Consider the following 21,602-nt stretch of genomic DNA (forward strand, 5'->3'; position numbering starts at 1 on the left):
TTTGTGATGTGAAAGAGGTTACAAGGGTGGTGACCCAATTCTTAAAATGGACTTTGACTTCCCCAGTGTTGCATTCTCCTGATAATTGCTCAACCCAAAAGACTTCAGACTGTGTTTGGACCAGTGTTACCCCCCAGAAGCTCCAGAAAGGGACTGCTTGGGTGAAGGGGAAGTTCCACCCCTTTCTAGATGAGTGACCCTCAGCAGATAATCTCACCTCTCTAGGTCTCCCTTTGTCATCTCTGAAATGGGGAGCAAATCACCTCTCATTACAAGGTAGCATTCATGAATTTAATTTGTTGCATTATTGTGATTTATCATTCTCAATATTCTCATGGATAGAATTATAATCTTAATGAGAACAAATGTTAAATACTGCCTTTTGGGGGAGTTTCCTTTCTCTAAATGAATTATTATTTTTTTCCCTTAGTATATCATTATGGTGTCTTGCATAGTAATACATCTCTCTTCGTCTATGTCAAACAACCTATTGACAAAAGCATCCATGGATACCTTATGAATTTCCTCAGCTAGATATTCATCTAGTTATCCCCAATACTTAGGAAGCACATTTTGATATCCTCCCATGTTCCAGGTGCTTTACCGGCAGCCCACACAACACAGAGATGAAGAAACTGCCTATAGGGGCGCCTGGGTGGCTCAGTCATTGAGCGTCTGCCTTTGGCTCAGGTCATGATCTCGGGGTCCTGGGATCGAGCCCCACATCGGGCTCCCCGCTCTGCAGGAAGCCTGCTTCTCCCTCTCCCACTCCCCCTGCTTGTGTTCCCTCTCTCGCTGTGTCTCTCTCTGTCAAATAGATAAATAAAATCTTAAAAAAAAAAACTGCCTATAGCTTTCAGACCTTACATCCTAGGGAGAGAGGAAAGACACAGTCAAGAGACCATTCAGAACACAGCCAATGTTGTGAGCATTGCCAGAGATGATTTAATGACCAGAAAGAAATATTCTAAACATGATACCTCCCTTCAAAGCCAGATTTTTATTGTTTGCTTAACTGCAGGGGAAAAAATAGACTACAGCAGAAGTAATAAATGAGAAATAACAAAATAGGAAAATTGAACAATAGTAAAGATGGCAGATGATTGAAAGCTCTAGCTAGTTGAAAGGTTCATGGTAGCAATTTCGGATTCTCACAGCTGAGTTGAAGATTGGAATAAGATACGCAAACGGAAGAGCCCTGCCTGGGTTGTTAAAAGGGTGAGGCCACCAGGAGCCGCCAGTTGATTTCTTTAAATCAGGATTCAGAGAAGATCCACACATTGCATATGGTTGATTTGCCTCATAGTTTTTTTATTTGTAGCAATTTACCAAGGCCCTTTTTCTTGCAGTCATTGGATTTGACTGATCGCTTCCTGTGTGCTGTTTGTTTTATTACTCATAGCTTTGTGAACATAAGATCTTGATGTTTGTTAGATTTAGTTTGGATTTTATAGACAAAAATACTTCATAAGTGATGCTGTGTCTCCCTGTCAATTAAAAAGCACATAATATAGTGAGATTAAGAATTGTAACTGGATTTAGGTGATATAGGTTTGATCCCTCTGTTACAGATGCTCCCATTAATGTGTTAATTAATGGCATTAGCATCTGTTAATGATTATTACCTGGATCCATTATATCATGGGGGTTGCAAAATGATGGTTACTTCATCCTACCATTCATCTTCATTTATTATTGGATGTCTACTATAAATATGTACTTTCAGTAATTATTTTCTTAGACTACAGTGCAATTCATATGGCAATGACTGAATAAATGTTTAATTCTTGCCCTTTATCGGTTTGCAGAGAAAAGGTATGCCCTAGCAACATCCAATGCTGATTATTAAAGGTTTTGTTAGTTTTAAGTATCAGTATGAACACTTGGTTTTTTGGTATATTTGGTTTGTTTGGTACTAACTGTTCAGTTCCCCGTTGAATAAAAGGACTTGATGCCCAGCTATGGGGAGCCTAGTTATCAGACAACCTCCAGCTCTCAGCTTCAGCAAAGCCTGACTCAGCTTTTGAGTACACCCAGCTATATTTGGAAGGAAATCATCAGGTCCAGCCCACACTCAACAGAAGGAGATTACAAGAGAGACATGAATACTAGATCACTGGGGGCCGTCTTACAGGCTACCTGCCCACTGGGCAAGGTTCTGGGCCCAAGTGGTATGAAAAGAACATCCATTCATGGAGAACAATAGGGTGTGAAGTCCACTGGGCTGGGAGAGACTGGGAATGCCATGAAGACTGGGCATACTGAGAATCAGGATATGTCTCACAAATAGTGGTGTTTATAGTCTCTGAGACACTGTGGCTTCCATATCGTGCAGCGTTGTTTTTAGGCTCAGTATTGTGTTCCATTGGTCTGTTGGTCATCCCTCTCCATTTACAATACTGAATCTATCCATTTCCATGATAATGGACTCAGGTGTATCTGTGAGAGGCAGAGAGGAATGAAGAGAACAAGGGAGAATATGGGCTCATTTTAAATACACCTGTATTTATGCCACAATCCTTTAAGGCTGCATGAGTCTTGGTTCTAGACTTGGAAAAGATGATGGCACAGAGGCTTAGAGCTATCAGAGCAGGTGAATCCAGGGAGAAAAATAAGGTGAAAGAAAGGAAAGAAGAGAGAGAAGGAAACTGACCAGGGCGCAGGGGTGCAAGAGCACCTGGCTCTGGGGGTCCCAAACAGACCAGGTGTGGCCACTCTCCGCTGACAAAATCCAAGGTAGAGAGACCAGCAGTGGTAAAACAAGAAAGGAATATTATTTCAGTGAGGCCAACACTGGGAAGACTGTGGACATTGATAACATCACAAAGACTGTCCAAAGTGCTGAAAATATTTCTAGGTTTATATAAAGAAAATGTGAGACAAAGGTCGGCAGGCAGTAAAGGTCAGGCCGATCATTGTCTTGGGGTCAATCACCTAGGGTCCTGCTGGCTCAGGGCAGTCCTTATTGCTTGGGGAAGGGGGTAACCTGTTCCCATCACAGGATGCTTTGCCCACAGAGTCTTTTGCCTGAGTTAAGAGATAAGCTGGAAAGAAGAACTTAATCAATTAGAAAGTACAGACTGAGGTCAAAATGGGGGTAGAGGAAATCCTCTTTCTTTTTTTTTTTTTTTAAAGATTTTATTTATTTATTTGACAGAGACACAGCGAGAGAGAACACAAGCAGGGGAAGTGGGAGAGGGAGAAGCAGGCTCCCCATTGAGCAGGGAGTCTGATGCGGGGCTCGATCCCAGGACCCTGGGATCATGACCTGAGCCGAAGGCAGACGCTTAACGACTGAGCCACCCAGGCGCCCCGAGGAAATCCTCTTTCAAAACCTTGGGTTGGGAGGCAAAAAACAGAAAACAAAACACCCAAAACTAAAACAACAAAAACACCTGTAGAATTGAGAGACGAATTAAACTGTGATGGACATGTCACCTTTTGTCCACTAGAGACACCCGTCCCCCCTGCAAACCAAGGGTCACCTAAATTCATTTTAAAAAGGGGGGAGGCACCTGGGTGGCTTAGTCAGTTAAGCGTCTGCTTTCGGCTCAGATCATGATCCCGGAGTCCTGGGATTGAGCCCCGATTGGGGCTCCCTGCTCAGCCGGGAATCTGCTTCTCTCTCTGCCCCTCACCCCGCTTGTGCTCTCCCTCTCTCTCTCAAATGGATAAATAAATTAAAAAAAAAATTAAAAAAAAAAAAAGACAATTTGGCCCTGGGTCGCTGGGGAGTGATCCACTCTGTCCTCTCTTCCCGTCGTGTTCATTGTGCATCCACAAGCAGGGGAATGGCATTGACTAGGAAAGTGCTCAAATCCTGCACCTCAGCTGAGGGACCACATCTCAGCCCGCCCTCCCAGTGCAGGGCCTGACGATTCCTCCTGCCTCCTCCATTATTTCCGGAGGCTTGAAGGGAGGTCGATGGACTGTGTGTGGCTGGTTTCAATAGACCAGCCAATTTCAGCGTTTGATAACCTCCCGCTGGAAGTTTTGGACCCCCTCAGCCTGGGAGAAAAGCTGTGAGGCCTGTGCTTGCTCACTCACCACTAGGGGGCAGCGGCACGCCGGGCTTCCGCAGGACCTTGCGGTTTCATAGGCGAGCCTGGAACTTGAAGGGGCCTAATGGGGCACACCGTCCTGAGGATTGATCAACGTTGCCATTCTAGATACAGCCACTAGGAGGCGATGCTGCCTTCCCCCAAAAAGTGAAATTTGAAAACTCCTTTTGTTCTTGTTTTTTTCCAGCTTTATTGAGCTGTAATTGATACATAACATTGTGTGAGTTTTAGGTGTACAAGGTACTGATTTGATTTATTTATTGCAAAATGATTACTACCATAGCTTTAGTTAACACTCCCATTACCTCATATAATTACCATTTCTTTTTTGTGGTGAGAACTTTTAAGATTTACTCTCTTGGCAACTTTCAGTATACAATACAGTATTGTTAACTATAGTCACCATGCTGTACATTAGATCCCCAGAACTTTTTTGTTTCTAACTGGAAGTTTGTGCCTTTTGACTGACATCTCTGTATTTCTCCCAGGCCCCCCAGCCCCTGGCAAACATCATTCTACTCTGTTTCTATCTTTTTTAGATTCTACATGTATGAGCATACACTATTTATCTTTCTCCACCTGACTTATTTCATCTAATATAATTCCCTCAAGTTCCACCCGTGTTGTTACAAATGTCAGGATTTCCTTCTCTTTCATGACTGAATAGTAGTCATACATAATACACACACCCTATCTTCTTTATCCACTCATCTGTTGATGGACACTTCGGTTATTTCCATATGTTGGCTATTGTGAATAATGCTGCATTGAACATGGGGTGCAGATATCTCTTTGAGGTCCTGATTTCATTTCCTTTGGTTATATACTCAGAAGTGAGATTAATAAAATATGAGTTCTAGTTTTAATTTTTTGAGGAATCTCCATCCCGTTTTCTGTAGTGGCTGTACCAATTTATATTCCCACCAAGAGTGCACATCCAAATCCTCACCAACACTTAACCTCTTGTTGTTTGATGATAGCAATTCTAACAGGTGTGAGGTGATATCTCATTGTGGTTTTGGTTTGCATTTCCCTGATGATTAGCAGTGGAGTATCTTTTCATGCACCTATTGGCCATTTGTATGTCTTCTTTAGAAAAATATCTATTCAGTTCCTCTGACCATTTTTTAAAGGGATTTTTTTTTTTTTTTTTTACTGTGTTGTATGAGTTCTTTATGTATTTGGATATTATCAATCTCACTTCTGGGTATATATACAAAGGAAATGGAAACAACCGAAGTGTCCATCAACAGATGAGTGGATAAAGAAGATATGGTGTGTGTATAAGATGTATAATTTGTGAATATTCTCTTATATTCTGTAGGTTACCTTTCATTTTGTTGTTTCCTTTGCTATGCAGAAGGAAACTATATTTTATATAGTCCTACTTGTTAGTTTTTGCTTTTGTTACTTGTCCTTTTGGTGTCATATCCAAAAAAATCACTGGCAAGACCAATGTTAAGGAGCTTTTCCCCTATATCTTTTCCTATCTTTTCCAGGAATTTTAAGGTTTCAGGTCTTTTGTTTAGTCTTTCATCCACTTTGAGTTAATTTTTGTGAGTGGCTTAAGAGGGAGATCCAATTTCATTCTTCTGAATGTGGTTATCCAGTTTTCCCAACACCATTTATGAAAGAGACTATCCTTTCCCCATTAAGAATTCTTGACAGCTTTGTCAAATATTAGTTGGCTGTATATGCTTGAGTTTATTTCTGGGCTCTCAGTTCTGTTCCACTGGTCCATTTTTGTGCCAGTACCATAATGTTTTGGTTACTTTATCTTTGTAGTATAGTTTGGAACCAGGAAGTGTGATACCTCTTTTTTTTTTTCTTTCTCAGGATTGCTTTGGTTATTTGGGGTCTTTGGTAGTTTCATATCTTTAAAAATAAAATCAGCTCTCAGTCTTACACAATTCACAGCACTCAGCATACACCCTCCCCAGTGTCCATCACCCAGCCCCCCCCACCCCCCACCACTCCAGCAACCCTGTTTGTTTCCTGAGATTAAGAGTCTCTTATGGTTTGTGAATTGTGCAAGACTGATGAATCACAGACCTGTACCTCTGAAACAAATAATACATTATATGTTAAAAAAAAAAAAAAAGTAGGAAGGGAAAAATGAAGGGGGGAAATCGGAGGGGGAGACAAACCACTAGAGACTGTGGACTCTGAGAAACAAACTGAGGGTTTTAAAGGGGAGGGGGGTGGGGGGATGGCTTAGCCCAGTGGCAGGTATTAAGGAGGGCACGTATTGCATGGAGCACTGGGTGTTAAACAATGAATCATGGAACACTACATCAAAAAAAATAATAATAAAATTAAATTAAAATAAAATAAAATCAGCTCTCAATTTCATTGATCCTGTTTGTTATTTTCCTGGTCTCTATTTCATTCCTTCTGCTCTTTGTTATTTCCTTCCTTTGCTAGCGTGAGCCTAGTTTGTTCTTCTTCTAGTTCCTTAAGGTGTGAACGCCTTAACATAGGCATTTTTCACTATAAACTGTTTTTGCTGCACCCTACAAGTTTTGATATGCTGTGTTTCATTTTTGTTTCAAGAATTTTTTTAAATTTCCCTTTGAATTTTAATTTTTTTTAAATTTCCCTTTTAATTTCTTCTTTGATCCATTGGTTGTTCAGTTGTGTAATGTTTAATTTCCACATATTTGTTAATTTTCCAGCTTTCATCCTGTTATTGATTTCTAGTTTCATACCATTGTGGTTGGGAAAGATATTTAGTATGATTTCAATCTTCTTAAATTTGCTAAGATTTGTTTTGTGATGTATCATATGATCTATCCTGAAAAACATGCCACATGTGCTTGAGAAGAATGTGTTGGATAGAATGTTCTATATATATCTATAAGGTTCATTTGGTCTAAAATATAGTTCAAGTCTCATGTTTCCTTAGTCATTTTCTGTCTGGATGATCTGTCCATTGTTGAAAGTGGAGTATTAAAGTCCCCTACTATCACTGAATTGTTGTCTGTTTCTATCTTCAGATCTGTTAGTATTTGATTAATATATTTAGGTGTTTGATGTTTGATATATATATAATTGTTATATCTTCATGATGAATTGATCCCTTTATGATTATATACTGCCCCTCTTTGTCTTGTTACCATTTAGCTTAAAATCTATTTTGTCTGATGTAAGTATAGCTAGTCCTTCTCTCTTTTGATTTCCACTTGCACAGAATATCTTTTTCCATCCTTCACTTTGAGCTTATGTGTGTCTTTAAAGCTGATGTGAGTCTCTGGTAGGCAGCATATAGTTGGGCCTTGTTTTTTTAATCTATCCAACCTCTCTATACCTTTTGATTGGAGAATTTAATTCATTTACATGAGTAATTATTGATAGGTAAGGACTTACTAATGCAATCTTACTGTTTTCTGGCTTTTTTATACTTCCTTTGTTCCCATCTTTCTCTCTTACTGCCTTCCTCTGTGAATTGATGATTTTCTGTAGTGGTATGCTTTGACTCCCTTCTCTTTATCTTTTGCGAATCTACTATAGATTTTTGCTTTCTGGTTACCATGAGGCTTTTGTAAATATCTTTTACCTATGACCACATTTTATGCTGGTAACAAGTCTTATTCACATACAGAAACTCTACCCATTTACTCCCCATTTTATGTTTTTGATGTCACAATTGACCTCCTTTTATACAGTATATTCATTAACAGATTACAGCCATACCTCATTTTGTTGCACTCCACTTTATTGTGCTTCACAGATACTGTGTTTTCTACAAATTGAAGATTTGTGGCAACCCTACCTTGAGCAAGTCTATTGGTGCCATTTTTCCAACAGCCTTTGCCCACTTCACATCTCTGTGTCATATTTTGGTGATCTTCACAGTATCTCAAGCTTTCTCATTATTATTATATTTTTATGGTGATCTATGATCTTGCTAAAAGCTCAGATGATGGTCAGCATTTTTAGCAATATTTTTAAGTTATGTACATTTTTTTTATTTTATTTTTTTATTTTAATTTTCTTTTATTATGTTATGTTAATCACCGTACATCACATCATTAGTTTTTTTTTTAAGATTTTTTTTTTTTTTAATGTGAGAGAGAGAATGAGAGAGAGAGAGCATGAGAGGGGGGAGGGTCAGAGGGAGAAGCAGACTCCCTGCTGAGCAGGGAGCCCGATGCGGGACTTGATTCCGGCACTCCAGGATCATGACCTGAGCCGACGGCAGTCGCTTAACCAACTGAGCCACCCAGGCGCCCTATGTACATTTTTTTTAGATACAATGCTATTGCACACTTAATAGACTACAGTAAAGTATAAACATAATCTTTATATGCACTGGGAAACCAAAAAATTCATTTGACTCACTTTCTTGTAATATTTGCTTTATTGCCTTGGTCTGGACCTGAACCTGCAACATCTCTGAGGCATGCCTGTATTGTAGCTATCGTTATTTTTAATATGTTCAACCTTTATACTAGAGTTAAGAGGTTAGCACACCATCATATTAGTTTTAGAGTATTCTGAATTTGACCATGTATGCGTGTGTGTATTTTCATATGTTTTCATGCTACTCATTAGTGCCCTTTCATTTGAGCTTGAAGAACTCCTTTCAGCATTTCTGGTAAGGCAGGTCAAGTGGCGATGCTCTCTCTCAGCTTTTGTTTATCTGGGAATACCTTTATCTCTCATTTCTGAAGGATAACTTTACCAGATGGAGTATTCTTGATTGGCAGCTTTTTCTTTCAGAACTTTGAACATATCATCCCGCTCTCTCCTAACCTATAATGGTTCTGCTGAGAAATCTACTGATAGTCTATGTGGGTTCTCTTGTAAGTAAGGTTTCTTTTTCTTTTACTGCTTTTAAGATTCTCTCTCTTTGATTTTTGACACCTTTATTCTAATGCATCTTGGAGAACATCTTTTTAGGTTGAATTTGTTTGGGGTCCTATGAGCTTCCTGAACTTGGATTGACAGATCCCTCCACCAGATTTGGGAGTTCTCAGCCATTATTTCTTTAAATAAACTTTCTGGCCCCTCTGGTTCTCCAATAATTTGCAGATTGCTTCTCTTCTATCAAGAGAAAGCTTTCTTCACACTTTTATTCTTCTGCCTTTGTCCTCCTCTGAATTTCTCCTTTCTTTTTTCCTGCTTGATTCATTCTGCTGTTGGTGCTCTCTGTTGCCTTTTTCATTTTATTCACTGCATTCTTTATCTCAAGAATTTCTGTTTGGTCCTGTTTTATGTTTTCTATCTCTTTATTACACTTCTCATTTGGTCACACACTGTTTTTCTGATTTCCTTGAATTATCTTTCTGTGTTTTCTTGTAGCTCACTGAGCTTCCTTAAAATAGCTGTTTTGAATTCTTAATCAGGTAAATCACAGATCTGTCTGTCTATGGGGTTAGTTACTGAAAGATTATTGTGCTCCTTTGGTGGTATCATGTTTTCTTGATTTTTCATGTTCTTTACAGTTTTGCATTGCTATCTTCTCATCTGAAATGAGTCACCTTTCTCCAGTCTTTACTAGCTGCTCTTGGGAGAGAAATGCCTTGTTAGCTCTGCTAGAGATTCTGAAGCTCTCTCAACCTTCTAAGGGTACACCTGCTTCATGCTTCTTGCTCCCTCTTGTGGCAGAAGTCTTAAGTTTGTATGCTTTCTCTGGATCCTGCAGTGAACCTGGCCTAGCCCTGACGGCTTCTCCTTTGTTTTCCCAAAAGGTGGCACTAAAGCTCAAGTTTATGGTTTCTGGCTTGCAGGTTCGAGCTGGCTTTGTGTGTATGCTCAGTAGCCATCTGCCAAAGCTTGTTCTTGCTCCCCAGTAGGGAGAGAGCCTCCTTGTTGGCATCCTGCACAGCTGGGGAGTGCTAACTACGTCACTCTCGCTCCCCATTCCCACTCCAGAGAAATCACATGCCAAGATCTGGGCCCCAAGCTGTGCTCTCCTAGGGGAGGGATGGTGAAGGTAAAGTCAAGCTGTTTTCTTACTCTCTCTAGTGCATCCAAATTTGTTTGTTTTCCTCCAACGTCGTGCTAGAACTTCTTCAGAAACCTGGACTTCCACAAAGGCTCTTTTTGTCTGTTGGGGATTATCTAAGACAGTGTTTTCCAGGGGCTCCAGGACCATAGCTGAGAGGGGTGGAGCTGGCTCATGGACCATTGCAGGGTCCACAGTCAGGACCCAGGAATATATATGCCTATTACCTGACATAAAGGTGAGCAAGACTTCTCCTGGGTCCCTTAGTGTATGGTGCTGCATCTCACAGCTCCCACAAGGCACTTTTGTCTGTGGATGGCTGTTAAATTAACGTCGTTGAGGGGGCAGACAAAAATGAGGGAAAATCTTATTCCACCATGATGCTGATGTCACTTCTCTGAAAATTCATTTTGGACCAGTCTGCCTAACAGTGTCTGCTGGAGAAGGTAAAAGGAAAGAGGAGAGAGCAAATCTTTGTAATGTCGGGGGAAAAAAAAATCAAGAGCCAGAAACAACTTCTGAAGGCATGGCCACTGATGACCATTTCAGCCACAGGTGATCTAAAGGAAAGGATGAATAATATATTAAAATAAGATAAACCCAGGAAGAGGAAGAAATGGAATTTTAATAATTTAATCCTTTTCATATGATTTTTTACATGATAAAGATTCATTCAACAAATATTTATTAAGCACCTACTATACTTAAGACACTGTTCTGGGAACTTCAAATACATAAGTAAACAAAAAAATGTATGTCTCCATGGAGCTCACATTTAATGATAACACATGGTTAGTGTAAAACATTTAGAAAATACTGAACATTGTAAGGAAGAAAAGAAAAATATTCTCTCACTCCACCATCAAAAGACAGCCAGAGTTGATATTTTGTTGCATTTTCTTTTTGCTCACTTTTGTTATCCCTATACTCACACATCTATACAATTTAAAAATTGGAGATTTTATTGTACCCCTGACTTACATAATACTATACAACTTGTGAAAGGATATGAACTGTCAAACTTTCTTTATAAAAATGGCCAAACATCTTTCCAGAAATACTGTTAGTCAGTTGTCTGAAAGTTATTAGACTTTAAAATCAACAGGACTTGGGGGGCACTTGGCTGGCTCAGTCAGTACAGCATATGACTCTTGCTCTTGGGGTTGTAGGTTCGAGCCCCATGTTGGATGTAGAGATTAAAAAGAAAATCTTTAAAAAAAAAATCAACAGGACTTGGTAATATATCAGTTAGATTTTTGTGTGTGAGAGAGAGAAAAGTGGAGGAAAAAGTTTCAGGTTTATGAGTTGTTCTACTAATGGGTAGATGTAGGTATCAATAACCAAGATTATAATTTCAGTGAGGGGAATAAAACCAATGTACAGATGTGGTTTTGAGGTACCCTAGGAGCATCCCAACAGAGACACCAGCCTGGAGCTGAATATCAATGCCTAAGCTGGAGATACAGGTGTGGATTGTGTATTAAGAAAGACCAAGAGTGAGATCACCTACCTCAAGTGTGTGGAATAAGAAGAGGATAGAAGCTGAGTTCCGGGGAATTCCCACTATCCCAAAGACTTGGTCTGGGTCTTCCCAGTCTAGGGGAGCCTGGGATGGCTAAGATGGATCTAGGATGTTCCAGAGTTTTCACCTGCTTTAGCATGCACCTAAGATGGCTCTATAATTCTCTGATTGGGTCATCCCTTGGGTTTATCCCTAATAAAATGGGTTCACAGAGTCAAAAGCTGAGGCATGGATTTCCCGTTTATTTGTTCCCCACTCCCTTCCTCATTATATGCACATTCTTTGAATTCAGCTTAGATTTTTCTGTATGAGAATTTTTAATCATGCTAGGAAAGCCTGAGGGAGAGTCATGCACTGGCAGTTTAGTGAAAGCACTGCAAAGTCTCAAAATTATGTGTAGAATGGAACTTTAAGAGTCATAATAGAAAACTCATATTCTGGTACCTTGACTTTCAGAAGCCAAGTGAATCATTCTCAAAAGAGTTTAGTTTAAAAACAAATGTCAACATACATTTGTTGACTGCTCTGAACCAACCACTGTCCTAGGCTCGAGAATTGGTGCCAGAGGAGGCGGGAGGCCCCTCTGAAGCAAAGCTTCATATACCTGAGAGGTCTCACCCATAGAGCTGCAGTGACAGGAAGGGAAGATGGTAATTCTACAACTTTACATTTTTGTCCCTTCTTGCACTATAAATTAATATCTTCTTTTTTTCTTTTCATTTTTATTTTTTTTGGTTTTTTTTTAAAGATTTTATTTATTTGTCAGAGAGAGAGCACAAGCAGGGGGAAGAGGCAGAGGAAGAAGCAGGCTCCCCCCGTTGAGCAGGGAGCCCGATGCCGGACTCAATCCCAGGACCCTGGGATCATGACCTGAGCCGAAGGCAGACGTTTAACTAACTGAGCCACCCAGGCGTCCCCCTTTTTTTTTTCTTTGAGCGGGAGAGAGGTGGGAAGAGGGGCAGAAGGAGAGGGAGAGAGAGAATCTTAAGCAGGCTCCATGCCCAATGCAGAGCCTAATGCGGGGCTCGATCTCACAACCCTGAGATCATGACCTGAGCCAAAATCAAGAGAGAAACACTTAACCAACTGAGCCACCCAGGTGTCCCTTAATATATTCTTTACAAAAAGTCCTATCATTTATCTTTTGAAAAGCATAACTATTGCATTATATTTTAATTTGTGAAAAAGCAGAAATTTATTAAATATTTTAAATTTTAGAAATTTTAAATTTTTAGAAACTTGTTTTGGGATTTCTTGATTTTTTTTAACATACCAGGAACCTCCAAAAACGTAAGTGGCCATGCCCTGTTGATTTCTGAGAGACCACAGGTAAGACATATTATCAATCCTCAAGAAAATTCCAATCTCAGGGAGAGAGAGACATATTAATAGACCATTTCAGTAGTATGTGAACCCTATGCACAAATAGGGTTCTTTATTTTTTTTTAAGATTTATTTATTTGACAGAGAGTGAGAGAGCACAAGCAGGGGGAGCAGCAGAAGAAGAGGGAGAAGCAGTCTCCATGCTGAACAGGGAGCCGATGCGGGGCTCAATCCCAGGACCCTGGGATCAGGACCTGAGCCAAAGGCAGACGCTTAATCAACTGAGCCACCCAGGTGCCCCAATGGGGTTCTTTCTTAAGCCCTATGTACAAATCTTTCAAGAAAAACCAATGGCAACAACAACAATAATGGTTAGATCAGAAACAGATCTTAAATTGCAGTGCTGAGTTCTGGTCACCAACTTTTTTTTTTTTAAGATTTATTTATGAGGGAGAGAGAAAGAGAGATAGAGGGAGGGAGGGAGGGAGAGCACATGAGTGCATGAGCCAGGGGAGGAGCAGAGGGAGAAGGAGAGAGAGCTCCACTGAGCACGGAGCCCAACACAGGGCTGGATCTTATGACCCAGAGATCAGACCTGAGCCCAAATCAAGAGTCAGACACTCAGTGGACTGAGCCACCCAGGTGCCCCTGGTCACCAACTTCTATTAATCCTGTCGATGCTACTGTGATGTTACTATGTCCAAGATCCATTTCAAATCTTTTCCATTTTGTTCTGTGATAGGCAGCTTCTAAGATTGCTCCCAATGATCATTCCTCCCAGCATGTACCTTCTTCTGGCTGTGGGCTACACCTGGTGACTTGCTTCTAACAAACAAGAGACAGCAACAGTTGTGGAATGTCACTTCTGAGATTAGGTTACAAAATGACTTTGGCTTCTGTCTTGCTCACTTTCTCTTGCTCTCTCTGATGGAATCTGTCAGTAACCTATGGTGAGCCCCACATGGAGGGAGGCCTTGCAAAGAAAACTGAAGTCTTCAGTTTAATAGCCCAGGAGGAACTAATTCTGTCAACAACCATCTGCCCCAAGTGACCTTGGAAGCAGATCTTCCCCCAGCCAACCCCTGAGATCATAGCAGCCCCAGCTGACTTCTTGATTAGAACCTTGTGAGACACCCTGAAAACCCAGCTAAGTAACATCCACACTCTTGACTCACAGAAACCGTGAAATAATAATATTGTTTTAAGCCACAACATTTGGGGGCAATTTGTTACACAGCCTTAAATAACTAATACAGCTTCCAATCTCAAACTTCTCCTCCCCAACACACACACACACACACACACACACACACACTTCTCCTAATTTTGGCTTTTAGTGGATAAACTGGCCACCTATTTCATGGAGAAAATACAGGTTTTCAGTTATGTAGGAATATCAACTTTTGATAGCAAATCTATACTCCTAAGAGCATCTAATCTATTAATCCTTCCACTGATAATAGAAGAGATGTCCTTCCATCTAAGGCTGATTCATTCACATATCTTCTCAACTTCATTTTTTTCTAGTCTCTTCCTCTCTTTTCCTTCTGTATTTTTATCATCTTTCTCTACTGGATCCTTCCCCAACAGCATTTAAATTGCTTAAGTATCTCCCATCCCAAAATACAAAATACAAAATACAAAACTTAAAACTGGCTTGACATATCACCCTCTATAGGTACTCCTTTCTCTCCTCCCTCATTTTTTAATGCAAGTTCTATCATTATTATCTCATTTTATTTTCCTAATTATTCCTTAACCTACTTGGATATAGACTTCTCACCACCACCACTACCTTCCACAGAACTTAACTAAAAACTGTTCTTGCTAAGGTCTTCTACCAAAGACATCCATGATGCCAAATCTAATGGACCAACCATTCCTAATCTTTATTTAGCTTGTCCACTTGGCAGCATATGGCACTGCTGATCATAACCTCTCTTTTAAAACATTGACCTCCTTGATGTCATACTCATCTGGTTTTCCTCCTTTCTCCAGCAGCCATGCTGTCCTTTCAGGTTCTTCCCTTGTACTCAACCCATAAACACTGATACTTCTCAGGGATAAAGTTCTACGCTCTCTTCCATCCTGATGCTGTGCACCAAGAGTCCAAACTCAAATGGTTTAGAAACAAGGCAAGTAAAAATGAATGATGTGATTCAGATCTAAGACATTAGAAAGTGATGAAAACTATGAACTAGATAGCTCAAATTTCATACAGAGAGGGCAGTCTCCCTTTGGCCTAACCCAATTGTTGTTGTATCGGAAAGTAGTCCTATATACTGGAATTTCCAAAAAGCCTATTTCTATGTGCAATTTCTTCATCTTAAAAAACAGTGTGGGAATAATGATGATAATGTTAAAACACCAGTAGTCCAATTCAAACTATAAGCTGTTGTCTATCATCCTTGCAGATTCTCCTTAAACAATCTCATCTGGGGACTTCTAAAGAGGATGGCAGAGTAGGAGGACCTTAAATTCATCTTGTCCCATGGATACAACTAGATAACACTTGCACCAGAGCAAACAACACAGAAAAGGACCCAAAGATTGGCTGAACAAACTCCACAACTAAATGTAGAGAAGAAGCCACATCGAAGAGGTTAGGAAGGGCCAGGACTTTGTGGTAACCTAAACCCTGTGGGTCTGACCACTGGAGGGAGGGAACCTCAGGCATTGAGGCAGGTAAGAAACAGACTAGCATATTGGGAAACCTACAAAGGGAAGAGAAATCTCCATAGCATTTGGCTTTGAAAATTAGAGGGGCCAAATTTCATGAGTGCTTACAACAAGTGGGACTCAAACCCTGGAGCTTTAAAAATCAGTAGGGCTTGGCTCTGAGAGAACCCAGAGGGCAATAGGAAGCTGAGACCCTGCCCTTAAAGAAACAGCACAGCAAACAGCCTGTGGAGAAGCAGCAGTTTGAAAGAGACCTGAGGTTTATGGGAGGAAGAGTTAATTACTAATCTCAGAGTTCGTTTATTTTTTATTATTTTTTTTTAAGTAGGCTCTATGCGCAGCTTGGGGCTTGAACTCATTACCCTGAGATCAAGAGTTGCATGTTCTACTGACTGAGCAGGGACTTCTCTAGGAATAAAGGAATTTCCCTCCCCCACCCCTCATCATAAACAGAGCCACCTGCAGGAACCAGCACGGTGCTGGCACTCACTACCGAACTTGCTTACACTGCACCGTCCGCCTTCCCCCTACCCCCCAAGCCAGACCCGCCTCAGTCCTGGTGCTGTGGAGCCCCTCCCCAGAAGACCCCTGCAAACTGTGTCTCTTGACCACCCGAGGAGGATGTGCCCATGAAAGGAAGTGGCATGATATATTCTAAGTGCTGAAAGGGAAAAATCTACAGCCAATAATACTCCATCCAGCAAGGCTATCATTCAGAATAGGAGAGAGAAAGAGTTTCTCAGACAAACAAAAACTAAAGGAGTCAGATGACCACTAAACCAGCCCTACAAGAAATACGAAAGGGGACTCTGTGAGTGGAAAGGAAAGATGAGTGAGAGTATGAAAAGAAGGAAACACAAAAGCAGTAAAAATACGTATTTCTGTAAAACATCAGTCAAGGATTCACAAAAGGGTGAGAATATGACAAATACCTAAAATGTTGGGGGGAGAGGAGTAAAGAATGTGTCAAACTTAAGTGACCATCAACTTAATATAGACTGCCATATGCAGATGTTATACACAAACCTAATGGTAACCACAAATCGAAAAACTCCTAATAGATATGCAAAGAATAAAGAGAAAGGAATCAACGTTTATCACTAAAGAAAACCAGCAAACCATGAAAGAAAGAGAAGAAAGGATCAGAGAAAAACTACAAAAACAAGTAACAGAATAGCAATAAATATATATCAGTAATTACTTTGAATGTAAATGGACTAAATGTTCCAATCAAAACACACAGGATGACAAAGTGGATAAAAAAACGAGACCCATCTGTATGCTGCCTACAAGAGACTCATTTCAAACCTAAAGACACCTGTAGATTGAGGGGATGGAGAAACATTTATCATGCAAAAGATAGCCAGAGTAGCAATACTTCTATGAGACAAAATAGATTTTAAAACAAAGACTGTAAAAAGAGACAAAGAAGGACACTGTATAATAATAAAGGTGACAATCCAACAAGAAAATATAACAATTGTAAATATTTATTCACCCAAAATGGGAGCACCCAACATAAAACAGTTAATAAGAAACATAAAGGAACTAATTGATAGTAATACAATAATAGTAGGGGATTTTAACACCCCAATTTCATCAATGGACAGATCATCCAAACAGAAAACCAACAAGGAAACAGTGGCTTTGAATGATGCACTGGACCAGATGGATTTAAAAGATATTCGGAGCATTTGATTCTAAAACAGCAAAATACACATTCTGTTCAAGTGCACATGGAACATTCTCCAGAATAGATCACATATTAGGCCACAAAACAAGTCTCAACAGATTGAAAAAGATCAAAGTCATACCATGCATTTTTTTCTGACCACAACACTATGAAACTAAGGATCAACCACAAGAAAAAATCTGGAAAGACCACAAATACATGGAGGTTAAATAACATGCTACTGAACAATGAATGGGTCAACCAGAAATAAAAAAGTACATGGAAACAAATGAAAATGAAAACACAATGGTCCCAAACCTCTGGGATGCAGCGAAAGCGGTTCTAAGAGGGAAGTATATAGCATACAGGCCTACTTCAAGAAGCAAGAAAAATCTCAAATAAACAACCTAACCTTACACCTAAAGGAGCTAGGAAAAGAACAACAAACAAAACCCAAAACCAGCAGAAGGAAGGAAATAATAAAGATTAGAGCAGAAATAAATGATATAGAAACTAAAAAAAACAATAGACCAGATCAAAGAAACCAGGAGCTCGTTCTTTGAAAAGATCAGCAAAACTGATAAACTTCTAGCCAGACTCATTGAGGGGGGGTGGGGGGAGGGCTCAAATAAACAAAATCACAAATAAAAGAGGAGAAATAACAACCAACACCACAGAAATACAAACAAGTGTAAGAGAATATTATGAAAACCTATATGCCAACAAACTGGACAACCTAGAAGAAATGGATCAATTCCTAGAAACTTATAAACTACCAAAACTGAGGCAGGAAGAAATAGAAAATTTGAACATACTGATAACTAGCAAGGAAGATTGGATTAGTAATCAAAACACTCCCAACAAACAAAAGTCCAGGACCAGATGGCTTCACAGGCGAATTCCACCAAACATTTAAAAAAGAGTTAATACCTATTCTCAAACTGTTCCAAAAAACAGAATGAAAACTTCCAAATTCATTTTATGAGGCCAGTATCATCCTGATAACCAAAACCAGATAAAGATACACCAAGAAAACTACAGGCTAATTTCTCTGATGAACATAGATGTAAAAATCCTCACCAAAATACTAGCAAACTGAATCCAACAATACATTTAAAAACATCATTTACCATGATCAAGTGGGATTTATTTCCAGGTTGCAAGCGTGGTTTAAGATTTGCAAACTAATCAACATAATACATCACATCAATAGAAAAAGGATAAAAAACATATGATCATTTTGATACAGAAGAAGCATTCAGCAAAAAACAATACCCATTCATGATAAATGCCTTCAACAAAGTAGGTTTAGAGGGAGAACATACCTCAACATAATAAAGGCCATCTATGAAAAACCCACAGCAAATATCATACTCAAAGGGGGAAAAACTGAGAGCTTTTCCCCTAAGGTCAGGGACAAGATAAGGATGTCCACTTTCACCACTTTTATTCAACATAGTACTGGAAGTCCTAGCCAGAGCAATCAGACAACAAAAAGAGATAAAAGGAATCCAAATCAGTAAGGAAGAAGTAAAACCATCACTATTTGCTGATGACATGATACTCTATATAGAAAAACCAAAAGACTCCACCAAAAAAATACTAGAACTGATAAATGAATTCAGTAAAGTTGCAGGATACAAAATCAATGGGCAGAAATCTGTTGCATTTCTATACACTAATAATGAAGCAGCAGAGAGATTAAGAAAACAATCCCATTTACAATTATACCAAAAATAATAAGATACCTTGGAATAAACCTATTAAAGAGGTAAACAACCTGTATCCTGAAAACTATAAAACACTGATGAAAGAAATTGAAAACAACACAAATAAATGGAAAGACATACCATGCTCAAGTATTAATTGGGAGAACAAATATTGTTTAAATGCCTATACTACCCAAAGCAATCTACAGATTTAATGCAATCCCTGTCAAAATACCAACAGCATTTCTCACAGAACTAGAACAAACAATCCTCAAATTTATGTGGAACCACAAAAGACCCGACAGCCAAGGAATTTTGAAAAGGAAAGTTGGAGGCATCACGATTCCGGACTTCAAGTTATATTACAAAGCTGTAATAATCAAAACAGTATGGTACTGGCACAAAAATAGACATATAGTTCAATAGAACAGAATAGAAAACCCAATCATATGGTCAATTAATCTCGACAAAGCAGGGAAGAATATCCAATGGGAAAAAGACAGTCTTTTCCACAATTGGTGTTGGGAAAACTGGTCAGAAACATGTAAAAGAATAAAACTGGACTACTTTTTCACACCATACACAAAAATAGACTCAAAATGGATGAAAGACCTAACTGTGAGACCTGAAACCATAAAAATCCTAGAAGAGAGCATAGGCAGTACCAGAGACTCACCTCAGCTTTAGAGACACACAGTGGCTATAGCAACATTTATCTAGATATGTCTCCTGCGGCAAGGGAAGAAGAAGCAAAAATAAGCTATTGGGACTACGTCAAAATAAAAGCTTCTGCACAGCGAAGGAAACAACAAAACTAAAAGGAAATTTACTGAATAGAGAAGATATTTGTAAATAACATACTCAATAGAGTTAGTATCCATAGAAAGAACTTCATACAACTCAACACCAAAAAATCCAAATAATCCAATTGAAAAATGGGCAGAAGACATGGACAGTTCTCCAGACATTTCTACATAGATGGCCAACAGACACATGAAAAGATGTTCAATATCAGCCATTATCAGGGAAGTGCAAATTAAAACCACATAGAGATATCACCTAACATCTGTCAGAATGGCTAAAATCAAAAACACAAGGAACAGGTGTTGGCGAGAGTGTGGAGAAAAAGGAACCCTCTTGCACTGTTGGTAGAAATGCAAACTGGTGCAGGCACTCTGAAAAACACTACAGAGGTTCCTCAAAAAGTTAAAAATAGAACTATGCTACAATTCAGGAATCACACCATTGGGTATTTACCCAAAGAATACAAAAACACTAATTCAAAGGGATACATGCACCCCTATGTTTATAGCAGCATTATTTACAATAGCCAAATTATGGAAGTAACCCAAGTGTCCATCAATAGATAAATGGATAAAGAAGTGGTATATGTATATACAATGGCCTATTATTCAGCCATTTAAAAAAATGAAATCTTGTCATTTGCAAGGACATGGATAGAGCTTGAGAGTATAACGCTAAGTGAAATAAGTCTGTCAGAGAAAGACAAATACCATATAATTTCACTCATATGTGGAATTTAATAAGCAAAGGGAAAAAGAGACAAACCAAGAAAAAGATTCTTAACTCTAACTATAGAAAACAAACTGATGGTTACCAGAGGGAAGGTGGGTGGGGGGATGGGTGAAATAGATGATGGGGATTAAGGAGTGTACTTTTCATCATGAGCACTGGCTGATGTATGGAATTACTGAATCACTATATTGTACACCTGAAACTAATAGAACACTGTATGTTAACTATATTGGGATTAAAATCTAAATTAATTAATCAATTAATTAATTTTGCATTAGGATGGATGAAAAAAATATCTGTTTCCGAGGCTTCAATACCCACTTTATGCTAAAACTTTCCAAATCCCTAATACTAGCTCTCTCCCCTAAATGCTATACAGGTCCATATATAAAACGACTTGTTGACATCATCTGCATTTAGTTGTCTCCTTAAAATGATCTCTTCCCTCCCCATTTCCTCCACTTATATTCTCCATTTTGGTAAAATTGTTCCAACAATCCATTCAAGCCAGAAATCTAGGAGCCATTCTTGAGTGTTCTTTTCTCTCACCATGAATACATCCAACATGTATTTAGTACCCATGACATGCTTTCCAGCCAATGTTGATCCTATTTCTGGATTCCATCCAATTCTCTAATCCCATTTGCCACCATGATTTCATCTACATTACTAATAGCCTCCCACTGGTCTCTACTCCTTGCATCTTCTCCCATTTAGTCTATCGTCCATACTGGGGCTAGAATTCTCTCTTTAAAAAAGTAAATCTCAAAATGTCACTATCCTGCTCAACCTTCAAGGTTTCCCTTTGCGATTAAAAGAAAATCTATCATCTTTACAAGGCCCCTGTGGGGCTGTCTCACCAGCATTCTTTTAGTTCTCAAAATGCTATAATCTTGCTGCCTCTGAATGTGCTGTACACTTGGTTAAGAACACTCAGACTTCATATTGCTTCTTACAGGTCACTAGCTTTCCTTGACTCTCCCACCCCCACCCCAGATTACCTTGTTTTTTACATCTCGTAACACTCAGAACTCTGCACCCAGGCAATTAACTATACAAAATATCTATCTACTCTATTAGACTAAGATTAGGAAGGCAGAAACCACATACCCCTTGTTCACCACTTGATTTCTCAGTCCCTTAAACAGTG

This window comes from Halichoerus grypus, chromosome 2 (genome assembly GCF_964656455.1).
Source record: "Halichoerus grypus chromosome 2, mHalGry1.hap1.1, whole genome shotgun sequence".
Taxonomy (NCBI): Eukaryota; Metazoa; Chordata; class Mammalia; order Carnivora; family Phocidae; genus Halichoerus; species Halichoerus grypus.